Source organism: Lethenteron reissneri, chromosome 20, assembly GCF_015708825.2.
Source record: "Lethenteron reissneri isolate LAM-NWPU_2019-01 chromosome 20, ASM1570882v1, whole genome shotgun sequence".
NCBI classification, from domain to species: domain Eukaryota; kingdom Metazoa; phylum Chordata; class Hyperoartia; order Petromyzontiformes; family Petromyzontidae; genus Lethenteron; species Lethenteron reissneri.
Window position 1 is genome coordinate 11,643,156 of NC_083798.1, and position 20,408 is coordinate 11,663,563.

The 20,408-nt window shown below is 49.5% G+C and overlaps 1 pseudogene; it reads right to left on the reverse strand.

The window, feature by feature from the left end:
• Positions 1-19,955, reverse strand: part of LOC133344759 (ATP-dependent 6-phosphofructokinase, muscle type-like) — a 42,130-nt pseudogene extending 22,175 nt beyond the window's left edge.
• Positions 19,956-20,408: the final 453 nt, after the last annotated feature.

The window sequence follows — 20,408 nt, forward strand, 5'->3', positions numbered from 1 at the left end:
AACCGCTCCCAGCCGACCAGGCAGGGGCTTCCGATACCGCAGGGGAATAAGCATCTGTGAACCAGGTGGAATATCAACAGATGCCACGGATAGCGCCTGCACTTGTACGGCCGAAGCAGGTCGCCCCCAGGGCGACGGCAGAAACGAAATTTGACGGCCACCCGGCAGTTCAATACAATTCTCATTAATTTTGATCAAAATAGGCATCTTAGCCAGAAAATCAGTGCCCAATAAACAGGGAACTGCCAAGGATCTTGAAATCAACACAACGCCCGAGGCCGACACATCCCCAATAGATATTTTAGCGTCCACCTGGCCCACGATGCCCATACTACCCCCGTTCGCAGCGACGCACGACCCGTAAACCGGACGCACGGCCCCGGGTGGGATGCCTAACAGATGAAAAATGACATCCGAAATAATAGTCGCGGACGCCCCGGAATCGACCAAAATGCGCACGTCCACCCCTTGTATAGACCCCGGCACGGTGGACGAACCCGTAGCGGCCGCAACAACCCTCCGTGCCAATTTGCGCCACTGCGTCACAGAGCGACAAGGCCCCGTCGAAGGTCCCTCTTTAACAACAACACTATGACCGCACAACGAAGGTGATGGGTGAGGTGTAAAGCCTTGCCGGGTGTCTGGTGCGTGCCGACTTGCCTGTTTCGGTGGATCCTTGGGCGGCTTGGCCGGTAATGAGGCCTCCTGTTGTGGCGGACCCGGGATGCGGGCCCAGCAGTCCTTCGCGTAGTGGCCCTTCCGTCCGCAGCGGAAGCAATCGGCGTCGTTGCGCCGAAGCGCAGGCCTTGCATCGCGCCGCCCGCGTATCGGCGGTGCAGCACGAGAGGCCGGTCCACCGCGGCCTGACCATGGCACCGAGGCGGCCGTCAGCTCCTGAGGGCCCCGCTCATCCGGCACGTATACCGACTTCGTAGGGTCCCAACCCAGAGCGCCACCCTCCGCGACGGGCCCCCCTGTCCACGCCGTGACCTGTTTCCATCGTCGTAGGTTGAATTGTGCATCCAGACATTTCGCCGCCGCCCGGGAGGTGAGCTTCTCATGCCCGCACACCGGCATGGGAATCCCAAGATCCCGCGACAGCTCGAGCATCTTGCCCAAGATGAGAGGCTCGAGCAGGTCAGGTGTTGTATCTGGATACGCGGCCATAGCCAAATCAAGCACTGCACCCCTGTACGCCACAGGCGACTCCTCGGGCGCTCGTTGTCGTTGAGCGAATCGCCGATGCGCGTCGTCAGGTGGCTCGTAGGCGTCGGCCATTTCTTGAAAAACTCCATATAATGTCCTCTTCTTCTCGGCCTTAATGGAGCGAAAAAAACGAACAGATTCGTCGTCCAGAAGAGTCGGCAACACTTCCAAGGCCTCAGCATCGGTCCATCTCGCAGAACGGACCGCCGCTAAAAATCTGCAGGCGAAAGCGCTCCAGTCGCCCCCAATGGCGAATTCCTTGACCGTGGTGAGATGGCGACTCCGACTTCGCTTCACTCCGCCCTCCGCCGATGGTTCCTCCGGAGGCAAATTCAAAATGGCGTCGAATCGCGGCGTGGTCAAGATGGCGGATTCCCGCCGCGGCACGCGCAAGATGGCGGCCTCCTGCCGCGTGGCCCATGGCGCCGGGAGTGAAGAACCCGTGGCGGCCTGTGGAGCACTCTCCGCTCTCTCCGTCGCCGTGCTTGGGGTGACGAGATGACACAATTGGCCCAGGGCGTCCTTGAGAGTCTCCAGTTGCTCAGCCACCTGCAGCCATCGCCGATCAGCGTCTGATGGTGTCGGCGGCCCTGACACTGTGGCTACATCTTCCACTCCCGTCCCCGCACTCGTTTCAGCAGGGCTCTCCTCCACCACCCTGGCAGGATCCATGTTTGGAGGGAAGTCTTCGTCTTCGGACGAAGAAGCCGATGCCGGCGCTGGAACATTTTTCTTTCTCACTTGTTTCGACATGCCGTTGCACTTCCGACACCAATGTAATAAAGGACTCGACCACGATGTCTGGCTTGGTGTCCTTTATTCGGTTCTTCTCTCTTAACCCGCACGGCTGTCCTTCTATAAGACTCTATACTGACACTGATACTGCTCTCCTGCAGTTTCTCCCCTCGTCGTTCTCTCAGCCTCTCTCTCCTCTCGTCGCTCTCGTAGCCTCTCCCTCACACACAGCCTCGCCGGCTGTGTTCCCCGCAGCTCCTCGTCCGCCTTCTCTCCAGCCGCCCCACCGCTGTCTTCTCTCGCAGCTCCGCTGGCTGCTCCCTTAGCTGGCCACCGCTGGCCGCCGCTGCCACCCCTTGGCTTTGCCCACGTGGCCTTACTCTGGTCCAGTCCCACTCGTTCTGCCTTCCTCTTCCGGTCTTCTCCCTTAAGAACCTCAACCTTTCCTCCCACGTCACCTAACTCCACCTCTCCGTGACGTCACATCCGGGAGGTCGCCCGCGCCCGCATTACACTGGTACTGGCTTATCGTTTCTCCAGCTAATCCCCCCCCCCCATGGGAGGCGATTCGATCAATCTTACGCGGTACCAGCGGTATCCCATAGTCAATAAACAGACAAGGGTCTGTGGTTCATCGTCTGAAAACAACGCAGCATTCAAATAGATCAACATATTGGCACTCCAGTCCAACTTTTTCCCGCAACATTTGTTGAATCAGGAAAATCACTGGAATAATTTTTGACTTTTTGAGTCTCATCATCAACAGACGCTGCTGGCTTGCCTGATGAATGTTGGTGCTGTGTTCTATAAAACATGCGAGGCAACATGTTTACAGACGCACAATTTCCTGGCAAAACTTTTCCTCGTGTATGTTGGATGTGTCCGTGTTTCCAGAGGCAGGGAAACAATGCAACACACGAGTAAAACTAAGTTATTACCTCAGTGGGCTTTGTCTGGTAGGATGGTTAAGTTTTATTTGTGTGTGTTTGGGTGATTTATTTACCTTTCTTGTACTTTGAACTCCTATCGTGTTTTCGGATTGTTTGTTGTTGTAACGTTCTTACCCGCGCCTACTGGACATCTGTGCAATAGAGCTTTAAAGTAACGTAGAAGGGAAATAATAAAATAATAAAAATACAACATAATAAAATAAAACATTCTCACGACGTTTCGGCCACAACACAAGCAGCCGTCCTCATGTGAAGAAACAGAGCTGTCGGAAAGACAGCACCTGAGGACGGCTGCTTGTGTTGTGGCCGAAACGTCGTGATATTTTTTTATTAATATTATGTTTTAGTTTTATTATTTTATTATTTCCCTTCTACGTGACTTTACCGAAAGAACCAAGAAGATGAATCCCTGCAGTAACGAAAGCTTTAAATCGAAATATACGAGCTTTAAAACTTATCGGATTCCTCCAGTATAAATACATATTCTGATCCTGATTGATTCTGATGTGTCCCGGAATAAACCTGGGCTCTCATTTGAGAAACATAAAAACAATACTTTTCCCTTGACCAATCAGGGGAGACTTAATTGTGAGCATGAATCATTGATCAGTTTTCCTGACAATGTACTACACGGTACGATAAAAAAAGTTTTGCTGGCTGGCTGGCTGCAAGCACACCTGCGCAATGACGTCACGCCCCCCTCCGACCACCCTCCACCCCAGCCTTGGATCCCGTGCAAACGCGTGGGTCGCGTTAGTTTGCGAAAAAAATATTTCTGGGTAAGCGATTCTGGACGCGTTTCCTCATTTATACTCGTTCTATGAGGCTAAGATGACTTCAGAAAAGGGCAGTCTTAATCTGGCCGCACAGAGCCCGCGCACGCAAACGATCCGCTCAGATTTCTCTTGCGAGGCAAGCAGGCAGCAGACGTGCCTCTCGTCTGCTAAAAATATCAAGGACGACCACCCGCCCGCCCGCCTGCATCTCAGTGCCCTCTCGTGCCAAAGGAAGCAGAGCGCCCTTTACAAGTCCCAGGAGGTCAGGATTCTTCAGACGTGAGACATCGCGTCCTTGACAAAATGCATGTGCGGCCGTTACCCAAACGTGTGAATGGCGAAACGATCGTCCGGCGCGATGTTTTCGGGTTGTACCGCGCGTTGTTTGGCACGATGACCGACGTCCACGATTGAGTTGATGAAGAAGCTCCCAGGACGTGGAGTGACATTTCAGGCATCGTGCCGAACAACAGGCGGTCCGACCCGAAGGCACAGAGGAGAGATGTCTGCTGAACATTTCATGAAAATCGCCTTCACTGCTGGATGAACGCCCTTGGCGAAGGCACGTGGGATGTGCCCGATGCTCGGAAAACGTGTTCAAAGGCCTTGTGAGCGCCACGGTGAGTTGTATGGTGGACAATCGACTGCCGTTGTTTTCTTACAAGAAGGGAACGTGTCCAGGAAGATGGCGGAGCTCGATGGATTGTTACATCGCAGAACCGTGAGAGGTGGCGACGACTCAGAGAGGACTTCATCCATCAGCAGCTGGACCATAGCTGATGATGATGATGATGACAGAAGGCAGAGAACTGTGGCTACGAGCACTTTCTGTCTGCTGGCCGTGACCTCGGTGAGGCGTGGCGTCATCACAACAACACCACCGCCAAATATAGAAACAGCCGCTCCTAACTATCAAATTGAATGAACGCAAACTGTAAATCAAACTATCCGAATAGCCTGGCGCTGAGAATCCCTGTAATGCCTGACGTCGGCACTTTTGGGTAAGCGAACCCCCCTCGAATGCGACGGCTCGGTTGCACAGTGGGCACCCTGCCAACAAGCGCTGATGTGGTACCAGGAGAATTCCCGTTTGGACAGTCATCATGTATGTTACATGTGTTGTTCAACTTCTTTTGCACTGTACGTAGCCAACTGTGCTACTCAGAGGTGCTATGGTGAAATTGTGAAAGATGGCTGGTTGGAGGATAGGGGTGATTGTCTGCTGAAAACAAGGCATGATATTTTTATTCAACAATGCCATATTATCTTTCCACGTTGCCTATAAGTGCAGGTCTTCGTTTTTTGTTACTCTCTGTGTAGATGTAAAGGCCAACGCGAGCGGTGTAGGGTTGCATGCAGGTTGCGTGTGTGGATGGGTGGATTTGTTTGGCACAATATTTGTGGTGTCAAAAACGAGTGCGATGTACCTTTTTTCTGTCCGACGTTTTGTGGGCCAACATCAGGTACGTGTTGAGGTTGTTCTCGAAACTCCTGCGGAGGGCGAAGCGTTAGTTGAAACGATGTGCGGATATTTTACCCACGATAAAAGTAACAAAAAAAATGTAAACATCACTTCATATCTCCCACGTGACCTCCTTTAACGGCCCCCCCCCCCACTCACGGCGTTCTGTACGCGGTGCCGTTTAGTGTAAACTTGCCTGCCACGGAGTTCGACTGCTTCATTGAATTGACCCTTGTCCATGGCATTCTGCACATCTTTAGTCTATATTAAAAGAAGTAACAAAGCACACAAGGACACCCACACACACACGCGTGCACGCACGTACATTGCAACATTAAAAAAAAAATTTAACTTCAGTGGCAGTGTGTGATGTACGTATGTAGCAGTTGCCGAGTCAAGATGTTGGTAATTTCACTTAACGAAGCAGTTTGTGGCTCTTCGGAATAAATAGTAAAAAAAATAAGATTTAGGCTTGATGTTTTCATTCACTGCCAAAGATTGCCCGCAGTGGCTAAGCTGAATACAGCTTACAGGGCATATGACAAGCGTTTGACAAACGTGGATAAAGAGGTCAATGGAAAGAAGACTTCAGAAGTGGTCACATGACATCATCTCACGGGGCCATTCTCTTGACACACTAGGCCATGCCACGCTGCTTACTGCAAGAGCTCCAAATGGAGATGTCTCATTGGTGTCTTGGCACGACACCGATATCACAATTGCAATAACTTTTGAAAGAAAAAAAAACCTAGGCAGGATCCAGGGACAACCAATTATTATTTGTATCATCAGAACCAGCTCTGTAGCTCACTCATGCTGTGCCATCGTTTAATCTGGGCAACGTGACATCGGCGCTCGCGCTGCACCGGCCGCTCACCATCTGCACGCACTCCATGAGCGGGAGACGCACGGCCTGGTTCCCCGAGAGCGACACCACACACGCCGGGGTCTCGGGCGACGCGTCCAGAAGAGCGAGCACGGCCTCCACCCCCATGCGGCTCGCCTGCGTAACGGAGACATCGCACGCATGGCAGGGTGGCACAAATACCACGGAGACATCGCACGCATGGCATGGCGGCATAACCACCATGGTTGCCCATCTGCCAGAAAGCCGCAGAGCAGCGTGGTCTTTCCCGTCATCTTTATATTTCTCGACGGTTCGGTTTTTCTACCATTAATGGAATGGGCTCAACCAGGACCGTGGCAGTAAACACGATGCTTCTTGATGACGACGACGGCAGGTAATGAGCACGACGTTGAAGACCGTAGTGATGTTGACGATAGCGATGGTGGTGGCGGTCACGGCGGCGGTGGGGGCTCACGAGGATGCGGTCGAAGGCGCTGGGGGTCCCGCCTCTCTGCACGTGTCCCAGGACGGTGACACGCGTGTCGAAGCCCAGCCGCTTGGTGACCATCTGCAAAAACAAACGAGCAGCGCGTGGATCGCTCGCAACAGCAGGAAGGCGAGCGGGCTTTCATTATTCCCCGTCGTTGACAGCGCGGCGTCGCTCACGTCTTTGATGCCATCCGATGTGATGGCCTTCCCGTGCCGGTCGATGGCTCCTTCCGCCACGATGATGATGTTCAGCCTCACCCCTCGGCTGCGCGTCTGCAGGCGTCACGGAGACAACAAAGAAGAAGGGTCGGTGCATGCATGGATGCATGTATGTATGCATATATGTATGTATGCTGAACTTCTTTCGCACCGTGCGTAGCCAACCGTGCAAATCGGAGGTGCGGGGGAAGGACAGCAAACTGCTGGGCAAGGATAGCTTGCTCACGCTGTGGAGGCAGTCAGCGTTCTTTGAGCAGGCTTCACCATGCCGGTGAGGGCAGGTTGGTGAGGAAGGGGGGTGCAGAACAACAGCAGATGCCCTCCCCCGCCCTCTTGACACCTATCCCGCCTGCTTTGTGTGCTCGCTGATCAGGCACAGCCCTGATGTGCTCCCGTGGCCCATTGGGATCATGGCGCATTCCAGCTGATATGGCCTTTTCTTTAAATATTCCAATTAGTCAGCCGTCGATTATTCGTAGGCAGATTGTCCGGGTTCAATGTTAAGCGTGCTTATTCGTACCTTGGTTTTACGCATCGGCTGCTCCTCACTCATCGAGGGTCAATGACGCGGGTGTTACACGTGACTGCAATCCGGTTACTCTTAAGATAATTAAAGCAGACGTTGCATTTTTACATCCACATCCCCCATTCCAGGTAGGTACACAATGCATATGTTTTGCATTGTCCGTGTTTTTTTATTTTATCGCAACCACCCCTTCCCCATTACCCCGAGTAATCAAGAGTGGACTGCAGTATTACAATGCCGAGATCCCACAGGGGGTCTCTCAAGTTTCTAGCAGGCACCAAGAAAAGCCACCACGGGCAACTGCTGCGTTGTCGCGAGCGTGGTGAACGATCGCACCGTCCCACTCCCACCTCGGTGAGGGTGGCACACAGCTGATCCTCCCAGCCGTCGGCGGGCGGCATCTCCGGCAGGAACACGTAGTCGGCGCCGCACGTGAGGCCCGTGACCAGCGCCAAGTATCTGTCGGGGGGGGAGGGGGGGGGGCGCGTGAGACGATGCCGTCGGCACTTCCTCCCGTGGCATGGGGTGCGTGCGCGCGTCCACGTGTGTGTGCGCGCGTGCAAGCGACACAGGTCCACTCGGCTCCGGACGAGTATGTGAACGAGTGTGTGTGTGTTGCCAATGTCAGCACTAGGGGAGACAAAATCGGTCGGGTGTTGGTTCCGGCACGCCAGAACCACGTCCTCCTGCCGCCATGCCCAGCCCTTCGTAGGCACTTGCCCCGACGGTCTATGTGAAGCTATATTGGGGGGCAGGGAGCTTTGTCTGTGTGTGTGCAACCGCAAGAGCAACGCAGGCACGGGGGTGGAGGGTTGAATGGGGATAGAGGGTCGAAGCAGCGAGCGAGAAAACAATATTATCAACAATAAATAAGCAATGAAAAGTAGAATTTTACTTGTAACGAGGAGCCACACATTTGTGAACGATGATTTGATTGAGAATCAAAACTGGGATTACTGATGTTATTTACGATGTGGGAAACAAAATAGACAGGACATCTCGCAGGGGGCATCATGTGGCAGACGGGCAGAGCTAACGATGGAATGGCGGCGAATGGAGGGAGGGAGGAGAGAGGTTTGCAATGATAACATGAGTTTGAAATTTTAATATTTTGAGCAGTACACTGGACGGAGTTGGTAAGTGTATGGATGTCGAACTTCTTTAGCACCGTACGTAGCCGACCCGTGCTAATCTGAGGCGTGTGATCGTGCAGAGCGGAAGACTTTGGAGGAGAACGCTTGCTCGGCAGTGGAATGTTCACGAATAAGACAGAAGAGGAAGGAAAGTCACGCGGGTGAAGTGGCGGTCCTTACCCACAGTGTCTTCCCATGACCTCCAAAACGAAGGAGCGTTGGTGGCTGCCAAAGGGAGAGAGAGCGCGTCACACGTTGGGTTCCGCTGTCCGGCGCTAAGTGATTTTCCATTCGCGTCCTTCAACGCGTTCGCGTGCATGGGATGTGTCGTATATTAAGAAACATACACGATTTCGTTCACGCGTATTTGCCCGTTAAAAAGTTTCAATTCGTTGCGTCTTGTGAAATCTGTTCGACGGGCGTACGGTTGTCAAGTTCAAGTTCATTTATTAGGTAGAGCCCGTGAGCCATTCGGCTCTTGAATCGGGTGCAACCGCAACAAACAAAAAATAAAAACATGAACAAGAATACAATCTTAAAGTGACTATGTGCAAACAGAAAATCCAAGAAAAGACAGCAAAATATTGCAGAAAAATCACCGTACAGCAACAGCTCGAGCGAACGCTCACCCACCTCTGCGCCGTGGTGGTGATGGCGTCCACCACCTCCATGATACGGTGCAGCGCCGAGTCGGTGCCGATGGTCATGTCCGTGCCGCAGAAGTCGTTGTCGATGGAGCCCACCATGCCCACGATGTTGAGGTGGGAAGTTCTTCTTGGCGACCTCCGCCGTGATCTTGCCTGCGGACGTGAGACACCGTTTGGGACGCGTGACACATGCACCGCGAACAAAACGATTCGCCCATCTTACCACGACCGGCCGAGGGGTTTCCATCAATCCAACATTCATCAGTTGTGAGCTTTGGGTTCGCAGATTTGGACGCCTGCATTCCCGTCGGCGCAATCTTCTCGCGGTGTTCGCAGTGCCGGATTAAGCTAGTGTGGGGCCTGTAGCATATGTTATAAAGGGGGGCTAAATAAGAAAAAACACATAAATATGAAAACACACATTTTTTCCTTGCATAGTAAAGTAATTGTATTGTTTCATTTGCTGTACAGCCAGATAATACGACAAATCGCTAACCTTAAACACCCAGTCGTTCATAAAAGTTGAAGGCAGTATAGTACTATAGTAATAGAGCAAGTGCAGAATCACCGAACTGGAATTGATAGCTTGAAAGCATTTAGCGTGGGGCCCTTGAAAGTGCGGGGCCCGTAGCTACTACACGTGTAGCTACTACACATGTCGCTACTACACGTGTAGCTACTACACGTGTAGCTACTACACATGTAGCTACTACATATGTAGTAACTACATGTGTAGCTACTTGTGCTACTGGGATAATCCGGCACTGGATGTTCACCGTGCCCAGCTGGGTCCGCTCATCGATGCCATTCCCCCACCGTGACCCTCTCCCGTCTAGCCCCTTGCCAGTTGATGATGAGGGGCTACATTTGTTCGGCGCCAAAATGCTGCTGCTGCAGCTCGAGGCGCCCGACAAGACAAGGGACAGCCGGACCGCGTTGGGGAAGTTTGTGGGGTGATACATTACAATGCGCAGCAACGAAGAGAGAGAGCAACGTTGATCGGAGCACACGGACAACATGCTTCACCCGGCGGTTGGCATGTTGCCCTGACGCAAGGAATTAAATGAAGCTCTCCCCTACCCCCCCGGCAGTCCCTCCCATCCAACCCCCCCCCCCCCTGCTCTTGGGTAGCTCGGCACATTGGGCCCCCCCTCTTCTCCCCACGCTCGACTCTCACCGGCCTTGACCAGCTCCGCGAGCAGGCCGCTCCACTCCTCGCGGAACAGGTTGGCGCCCGTGAGGCTGCCGTCGCCGCCGATGACGCACAGGTTGGTGATGTTGCACTTGAGCAGGTTGTGGGCCGCCTTCAGACGGCCCGCGTGCTCGCGGAAGTCCATGCACCGCGCGCTGCCGATGGCCGTGCCACCCTAGGGGAGGGAGGGCGCGAGAGAGGTCAAGCTGCGCGTGAATCCGTAGGGGTCAAGCGGACGCGTCGTCCGGAACGCTCGATTGTGCCGATGGAACATCCCAAAGTCTACTGCTGCTTCTAGATTTGAAGCTTTCGTGACCGCAAGGATTCATACTCTTAGGGTTTTTTCGGTAAAGTCACGTAGGTGAAAAGTAAAATTAAAAATTACTAAAAGTAATTATAGAAATAAAATACAATAATAAATCACTAATATAAAATCACAGATTTATTATTTTATTTATATTATTACTTTTAGTACATTTTTATTTTTTATCTACTGCTGCTGACGGCCGTGCCCACGCCCCAGGGTCACGTGTGGGGGACGGTGAAGATTCATGAGCGGCAAGTGTAGAGGGAGACCGTGTCGTCTGGACGCTGGATATTGAGCTTTAACAGCTGGGTCAGGTAGAGTGGCTGTCTGTCTGTGGCTATGACGTGTTCTCAGGCTCTCCGACGTGATGTCAGATCGTGGCGCACGCTATGAAAGCACATGGGTGAGCTATGCAGCAAATGCCGCGAAGACCTACGCAGTAGCACTTTGGTTCTGCCTTGCAAGTGCCCTTCTGCAACTGGTATAATCCTGAAAAGTGCAACACTTGAGTTGGACATAAGTACCGTACTCATTTAACAGTGGATAGATTCTGCTCACAATGAATATAATGAAGTGTTCTGATAGTGGCCATTTACGCATGTCAAAATGTCAGCTGAGAAGCAGGCAATGCCCTAAGCCTCCAAAATCCCCCTCCTGGGATCTCCTTGACTCACCGTTGCCATAGCAGGACATTCCCAAAAGGTCATACTTTAATAGCACAAACCCTAAGTGCGTGTTTCTTCTGCTGGTTATCCCTTTTGCTCAAGTATTATAGTGTGTGTGATGTGCGGTAGAAGGCTGGAATGATGTGTGAGTCCTCTACAGACTCACCCCTGACAACTTTTTCTGCTCTCACTTCACTCGACTCCCCTCCCCTCCAATGCACACTTCGTTCCTTAAACTCCCAGGGCCTTCTGTCGAAGTGCCCAGTCAGTCGTTGCTCACTGGGGCGAGGCCCCTTTTCACCTCTGCTGCTCCCACAGACATCCATGCTGTCGACTTCCTGTCCCTGTCCAAATCCAGGTTCGAGTCCTTCCTTTGGCTATAACTGACTGCCTCTTACTCTGCCTCTTTACCCCAGGATGCGCCACGTCCCACCAACTCTCTACAGCATCGTGCGATATACGGTTACATTTAGGCGCTGTGCAAATCCAAGTAGTATTACATTTAATCAATAATTAAATAGTTTAACACGTAGGCTTTCGCGACCAATATTATTCATAATAAACGTTTTTGGGTTAGATCGCGTTATTTATCAATAAACTGTTAATGTTGTGGATTCACTCTTCAAAACACCGGTGGGCTAAAGTAGTGAACTATTTGTCTTTTGTCAATGTGACACTTTTTTGATGATTGGCCGTGTCGGGTAGTGGAGGGTTACGACACATTTATAAATAACGCGATCTAACCCAAAAACGTTAATTATGAAGAGTTAAATGTCAACATTTAACGTTTTTAGCTTGTGACACTACCTGCACATTTAACTGAATTTCGAATAGTTGCGTCTGAAGTTATCACGTATTTGGTAATTTCATTCAAACTTTTTATTGCTTTCTAGATTGAAAACTAATTTCTTTAGAACTGACTTTTGTGTTTAGTGTGTTGTCCTTCCCCCGCACTTACGATTAGCACGGTTGGCTACGTACGGTGCAAAAGTAGTTCAACATACGTGCATACGTAATAGTGCGTTGGGACATTTGTTTTTGAGAAAGGCAGCGGCTATAGGATATCAACATTACTGTTATGATTGTGGCCATGTAACAGCAACTTCACCAACTGTCTACTGAAGCCCTCTCGTGGCAAAGCAGAGCCCGACGTTGGCATTCAGCTCGTGAACACATATCCATCACAATAATATGGAATGATTGCACGTGAATGGTGTGAGCGCGCACTCGTTTCGTACCAGCTGCAGAATGCTGGAGACGTCATCCCAGGTGGCCTCCTTGATGTGATCGCCGCCATCGACCATCCCCTGGTATCCCTGAGTGAAAACGTGGTCCCCCAACGCAGCCAGTCAAGACATGACCAAAGCCATCCAGATGTGTCTCAGCCCGAATGCATTACAAGTCTCACTGCCAGAAATTATATCCCACATTTGGAAAATACCCACCAAAGTAGAAATACGACTTAAGTACACAAACATCGCGTAATAGCGTGAGACTTAAGCAAATAGTTGTGTATGGTGATGTAAGAAGCCCAAGTGGGTTAAAGGGCATTTTTATGTCCTGGTGCTCGCATGTGATTTGTCTGTTTAGCTACAAAAACTAGCAGCGGATCCTCCAGGGAGGACACCAGTCTGCACCGCAAGCCTGGTGATGACTGATGGCATCATTCCTGTTAGCAGGATGGCACCAGGAAAACAAAAGACCCACAGAGCAGCAGGACAGAAAAGGCCTTTAACCTCACGAAGGCCTCCTTACCCCACCCAACCCTCCTGAGAATGTTCAACACATTGTCATTAAGTGCGTACAAAAAAGAAACATCTTCGACAATGCTTTAAAAAACTACAGTCATTATAATGATTAGCAACAATGATGTCAATCCCGACGTTCGTGTTGGTCAGGGGGGTTGTTTGATCCTAAATCACTGAGCTGGTCAGTGCGATGTTGGTGAAGGTTGGGGGTGGACATTCCACATGTGACTCAAATATCACTCAACCCACTCACATTGGCCTTGGCCTGGAACTCAACTCGGGGGGCATAGGTTCATCCTCGCTGCGGTGGGACAACATTTCACTAACCACTGCACCACCACTTCGCCCCTAGAGACAATGTAAAAATTATATATTGTAGAGTATTATTGTCAAAACGAGAACATGTGAGTGGATAAGGGGCCGTCCATAAATGACGTCACGCGATTTTGGACGATTTTTTTACCCCCCTCCCCTCGTCACACGGCGTCACAAAAAGTCAGACCCCCCTTAAATATGACGTCACAAAGTTATGCCCCCCCCCAAACCATATTTCCATTTTGAAAATAAAACATGCTTAAAATCGCTTTAAACTATTGTCATTGTCGTGCGTATTTAATGTGGCGCTGCACTCTGATGTTGTAGGATAAACATTTATTAAAAAGTATATTTAATTAAGTAGAACGTGTTGTCTATATTTATTTAAAGTTGCGCATTTGATGTAACGCCACATTTCTCAACCCCCCCCCCCTCGTCATACATCGTCACAAATGTCTGACCCCCCCCCCCTAGGTGCGTGACGTCATTTATGGATGGCCCCTAAGTGTAGTTATCAAACTCTCGGGACAGATTATTTCTAGAATAGCGATTGCGTTGACTGGTCCAGGAATCGAACCTATTTACTATTTCCAATGTGAGCGTTACATCAGCTCAGCACCGACTGGTTTGTGAGAAGGCTTGACACTGAGAGAGAGCGTTGTTACGATAAGTCAATTAAGTGAATGAATTGATTCAAATGCATAAACTACTTTTTCTTGTGAATTAATCGGGCCCCACAATGCCCCCCCCCCCTTACACCGCACTTCCCGAAGGAGGGAAACCCTCTCCCGCCAAGCCACGCCTATCGTCACGTGGCTAATGATGCTGAAAGACATCACCATACCTCCACCTATACCACCTCCCGTCCAGCGTCACACGTGGGAACAGAGGCGATACCTTTTATTATTTCTAAAAATGTTCGCCTTATCTGATTAATCCATCTATCGAACCAATTATTACTATACCGATTATATAATCTATTATAATCGGTATAGTAATGATATAGCAATAGATTCCTTGAGAGAGCGCCGTATGGTTTTTGTGTCAAACTAGGAACCCATATTTTAACGAAAGGGTTCTTAACTGACTATATATCGTCTGCCACCAAATTGGTTCAAGTGGGCCTGACTGCTGACTAGACCGGTTCCAGAGTTTCGCTTGTGTACGAGGTTTGTGCGCTCTCGGGGGACCTTGTGGCTGATGTGTTGTTCATAATCAACGTTTTTGGGTTGTGTAACAAAAAGAATCTACTTGTGGGGTGCGAGCGGGTGGGGGTGACGATTGTCCGCTGACTAAATGTGTTACTCTAACAGCCGGGCAGCACCGCGCGCTTGTGTCACTCGTCTCTTGCCAGAGTTGCCGGTGCCAGGGGGTGGTGGCTGGAGGCACAACGGCCATGCGATGGCCCTCCTTCCCCTCCTCCCCCTCCTCCCACACGCTATATAAAGATTGAACACGATCTGCCCGCACCCAGACACAGTCTGCAGCAGCTCGACTTTCCCGAGTGACCTTTAAGTTCAGATCGAGTTTCCGAAAGCAGTGGGTGTCCAACCGGCTATACAAGGCCCTTTCGTCGTTTTTTTTTTTAAAGTGGGCACTCAACATTTAAAAAATATACTCTCGATATGTGGTGTATTTATAGTAAAACGCCGTATATCTGACCGACACGTATTATCCACCTTGTCAAATTAACTGCCCAACAAACACCCAGTTCAGTATTTCTGCGTGGCTCAACTCTGGCGTGTGCCGAACTAACCCCGCGTGTATTGGCTTCTAAATCACAGTGCAAGCACTTCACCGATGTCTAAGCAGTTTGCACTGCACCTATGTCCGGTCTTAACTGAGTGTTGCACGCAGGGCAGGATTAAGGTTATCGTAGGCCCGGGGCGCTTCTGTTTCGTCGGCCTTCGGTGATAAACTTTTGCAAGAGTTGTTGCTGTTGCTGCTGCTCCACGTTACTGCTACCGCCGTTGTCACTCCGCTGGGATCTCAACATCGTCTAGCCGATTTAAAGCTTTCGTGACTGCAGGGATTCATCTTCTTGGTTCTTTCGGTATAGTCACGTAGAAGGAAATAATAAAATAATAAAAATAAAACATAATCAAATAATTCTCACGACGTTTCGGCCACAACGCAAGTAAGAAGGCTACTTGCGTTGTGGCCGAAACGTGAGAATTATTTAATGTTTTATTTTTATTATTTTATTATTTCCTTCTACGTGACTATACCGAAAGAACCAAGAAGATCGTCTAGCCGCTTGGACAGACGTCGCTACCGCTGACGCCGTTCATCATTTAGTCTGGGCCCTCGTTCGCCGTGTGGCGCAGATAAGCTGATTGAATTTGAAACTCTGCGACTATCCTTACTATATAAATAGATTTATTGAAGAAGATATCTTGGTAAACAAAAATGTGTTATCATACAAATATAAAAATAACATGGTCATTTTTTTCTTCTTGGTTATTTCGGTAAAGTCACGTAGAAGGGAGGTAATAAAATAATAAAAATAAAACATAACAATAATTCTCACGACGTTTCGGCCACAACGCAAGAAGCCGTCTTCAGGTGGAAAACAGGTCTGTCGATAAGGCAGAGTCTGAAACTAAAATTAAAAATGGTCATTTTTGTTTGTTTATACGTGGGCCCTATTATATGGCCCCGGTTTTGCACGGTGATATTCACAGATCAGCCGACACATCAGTCCCCAGCGAGTCGGATATGCGACGTTGCATGCACGTTTGTTGAACTTCTTTCGCACCGCACGTAGCCAACCGTGCTAATCGGAGGTGCACGTTGTGTGTTAAAAACTACGATCCAGTCCGTTACTGCTCGTAGGATGACTTTAAGTAGAACCGGCGAATTATGCAAATGTATGAGCCGTGCAACACTGCAGTGATGCAGCTGTTGGCGCAAAGTGTCTGGTTGAGTTGTCATGAAAATGAGTTTGTTGTTGTTGTTGAATATGATTCACCGTCATTCGTTAGCAAAGGTAAAAAAAACCCGGGTTTCTTTGGAGAAAAAAAAAATCTACCCACTCAACGGCACAGAGTTATTGTACAGAGTTATTGTATTTAGTTATTGCATTGAGTTATTGGGCAGAGTTAATGTACAGAGTTATTGTACAGAGTTATTATATTGAGTTATTGTACAGAGTTATTGTATTTAGTTATTGTATTGAGTTATTGTACAGAGTAATTGTACAGAGTTATTGTATTGAGTTATTGTACAGAGTTATTGTATTGAGTTATTATACAGAGTTAATGTACAGAGTTATTGTATTGCGTTATTGGACAGAGTTATTGTATTGAGTTATTATACAGAGTTAATGTACAGAGTTAGTGTACAGAGTTAATGTACAGAGTTAGTGTACAGAGTTATTGTATTGAGTTATTGTACAGAGTTATTATATTGCACGCGGCGAGCAGTTTAATCTCCACCGGGGGGAGGTTTAATAAAACAAACAAAAAACGAAAGCCCCCCCCCCCCCTTCTCAAGCTGTCACTGCAACAAAGTCCCGGTGAACGTGACGCCGACAGTGGAGTCACGGGGCCGCAGCGTCCTCTGGATCGCGCCTGGGACCCCCCCCCCCCCCCCGGAGAGACCCCCCCCAAGAGAGCCCCCCCCCGTAGAGACCCCCCCCCCCCGGAGAGACCCCCCCCCAGAGATGCGCAATTGCAGGCGTGGCGCACTGCCCACATAAACTTGCGCGTCTCCAACCTCCGAGGTGGTTTTAATTTGCAGAGATGCGGTGCTCTTCAAAAGCACGTTACAATCAGCAACACGCTATCGGTTCGGAGCGGCGACTCGCGCTGCCGATTACAGGCCATGTCGACTTCAATACAGGCACGCCGTGAAGGCTGCATGATAATTATATTGTGACATTTCTGATTGTGGTTAAACAAAAAACCGACTGCTTTTTTTCATGTTTAAAAGGAAAATAAATAATGTTCAGAATACAGATGTATCGATGGTGCAGACTCTTCCTGATTTTAAAGTCCCGTATTCTCTTCACAAGCATGTACAGTGAAGGAAAAAAGTATTTGATCCCCTGCTGATTTTGTACGTTTGCCCACTGACAAAAAATGATCAGTCTATAATTTTAATGGTAGGTTTATTTGAACAGTGAGAGGGAAACAAGTATTTGATCCCTTCTCAAACAGAAAGATTTCTGGCTCCCAGGTGTCTTTTATACAGGTAACGAGCTGAGATTAGGAGCACACTTTTCAAGGGAGTGCTCCTAATCTCAGCTTGTTACCTGTATAAAAGAGCTGAGTTTAGGAGCACACTCTTAAAAGGGAGTGCTCCTAATCTCAGCTTGTTACCTGTATAAAAGACACCTGTTCACAGAAGAAATCAATCAGATTCCAAACTCTCCACCATGGCCAAGACCAAAGAGCTCTCCAAGGATGTCAGGGACAAGATTGTAGACCTACACAAGGCTGGAATGAGCTACAAGACCATCGCCAAGCAGCTTGGTGAGGTGACAACAGTTGGTGCGATTATTCGCAAATGGAAGAAACACAAAAGTACCGTCAATCTCCCTCGGCCTGGGGCTCCATGTAAGATCTCACCTCGTGGAGTTGCAATGATCATGAGAATGGTGAGAAATCAGCCCAGAACTACACAGGAGAATCTTGTCAATGATCTCAAGGCAGCTTGGACCATAGTCACCAAGAAAACAGTTGGTAACACACTACGCCGTGAAGGACTGAAATACTGCAGCGCCCGCAAGGTCCCCCTGCTCAAGAAAGCACATATACATGCCCGTCTAAAGTTTGCCAATGAACATCTGAATGATCCAGAGGACAAATGGGTGAAAGTGTTGTGGTCAGATGAGACCAAAATGGAGCTCTTTGGCATCAACTCAACTCGCCGTGTTTGGAGGAGGAGAAATGCTGCCTATGACCCCAAGAACACCATCCCCACCGTCAAACATGGAGGTGGAAACATTATGCTTTGGGGGTGTTTTTCTGCTAAGGGGACAGGACAACTTCACCGCATCAAAGGGACGATGGACGGGGCCATGTACCGTCAAATCTTGGGTGAGAACCTCCTTCCCTCAGCCAGGGCATTGAAAATGGGTCGTGGATGGGTATTCCAGCATGACAATGACCCAAAACACACGGCCAAGGCAACAAAGGAGTGGCTCAAGAAGAAGCATATTAAGGTCCTGGAGTGGCCTAGCCAGTCTCCAGACCTTAATCCCATAGAAAATCTGTGGAGGGAGCCGAAGGTTCGAGTTGCCAAACGTCAGTCTCAAAACCTTAATGACTTGGAGAAGATCTGCAAAGAGGAGTGGGACAAAATCCCTCCTGAGATGTGTGCAAACCTAGTGGCCAACTACAAGAAAGTCTGACCTCTGTGATTGCCAACAAGGGTTTTGCCACCAAGTACTAAGTCATGTTTTGCAGAGGGGTCAAATACTTATTTCCCTCATTAAAATGCAAATCAATTTATAACATTTTTGACGTGCGTTTTTCTGGATTTCTTTGTTGTTATTCTGTCTCTCACTGTTCAAATAAACCTACCATTAAATTATAGACTGATCATTTCTTTGTCAGTGGGAAAACGTACAAAATCAGCAAGGGATCAAATACTTTTTTCCCTCACTGTATTTAACCCAGGAGAAGCGTCACTGAATCTGATGACTATTTTTTCAGGAAGCGTTCTTGTGTTGGGATCTTTGGCCAATTCCGTTTGTGTAAAGTCTTGTTCTGTAAACTTTTAAAAGTTTTTTTTTACTGTGACATTGACTGAGTCAATTGCTTTCGCGACGCGGGTTCTTGTGCCAATTAGCTGCTACTGCTGCTGCTGCCTGATTGCATCTTTGGTGCTCACCTTTGTGGCCAGGAATGCTCACCCGCTCACCTCGTATATGAAGTACACCTTGGCTCCCACGTAGATGCCCATCCGCACCACGGCGCGCACAGCCGCGTTCATACCTGATGGACGCAGACGGGCGCGCGCGCACAAACCTCCATGCGGCGATCATCTCAGTAAATTCACATTGGAGATTCACGTTCCCTCTGCCACAGCTTCCTCTCGAGTCTCAAATTGTTTGGTCCAAGGGACCACTCAGCCGATGCAAACAGATGCGCCGACCACCCAGCTCCCCATCTCCCTGGTGACAAAACGCATTAACTTCTCTCCGTAAATACTAGTAATAAAAAAATAATCCTGTTACCGGAACAGAAAAAGTTTTTTTAAACGCAACTATACATGTTTTTAAAGGAGGGGGGGGGGGGGGAATTTAGATTTTAGAGTTAGGGTAGTGTTAACCAAACAATTTTTTGTTAATTAAATAAGCAAAATATTAATATCCAAAACAAAAGTGATAAACATTGTCATTATTTTCGCATCAACCTGCGTTAGAGCACCGTTTCAATATCTCAACCCCATCTCTCCTGTTATTTATAAGCATCTTAGCCCGCTGCGGTAGCCCACCCAGCACTGGCACAAACGCGGCACGGGCGCTTCTGAACCCCGCTCTCACCCTGCGCATCTCCACCGCTGGTCAGGACTCCGATGGAGCGTCCCGACGCGGAAATATTCTCCAGGAGCTTCTTGTCCATGGTGGCCATGGCGATGGGACACGTGGACGACAAAAGACGAGTTCGCTGCTTCGAAGAGGTGGACACAGCAATGAAGGACACGCGGGGCACGAGCGTCTCGGTCGAGTGTGTGGCCCGCGCTGTGGACACGGCAAGGTTGGCTGCAGACCCCCACCCCACCACCTCTGCTGCCCGGGGACTACGGGGATATATATAGCGGAGAATGTGTCCGCGAGCAGGATCCCGTTGGATGGCAAGGACTCCCGACGCTGCTGCGGTCACACAGCTGATGGGAGATGGGAGGGGAGCGGGTCGGAACTGGGAAACGTCTGGGGCCAGTTCTGTGCGGTCAGGAGTCGGAGGTTTCATTACTCTTTGGATATTTCAGTAAAGTGACGTAGGTATAAAATAATTTTTCATTTTATATCTACGTGACTTTACCGAAATATTTATTTTCTACTTACGTGACTTTACCGAAATAACCAAAGAAGACAGATTCCTGCAGTCACGAAAGCTTCAAATCAGGAGGTTTCTTGTTGACGCCACGGAACGGTGAGATATTTGGGTCGGGCAAGATGCGAGTGCTGGCGAGTGTCAGTGACGGGGGAACCCGATGAGAACAACATGACCCGAAACGTTC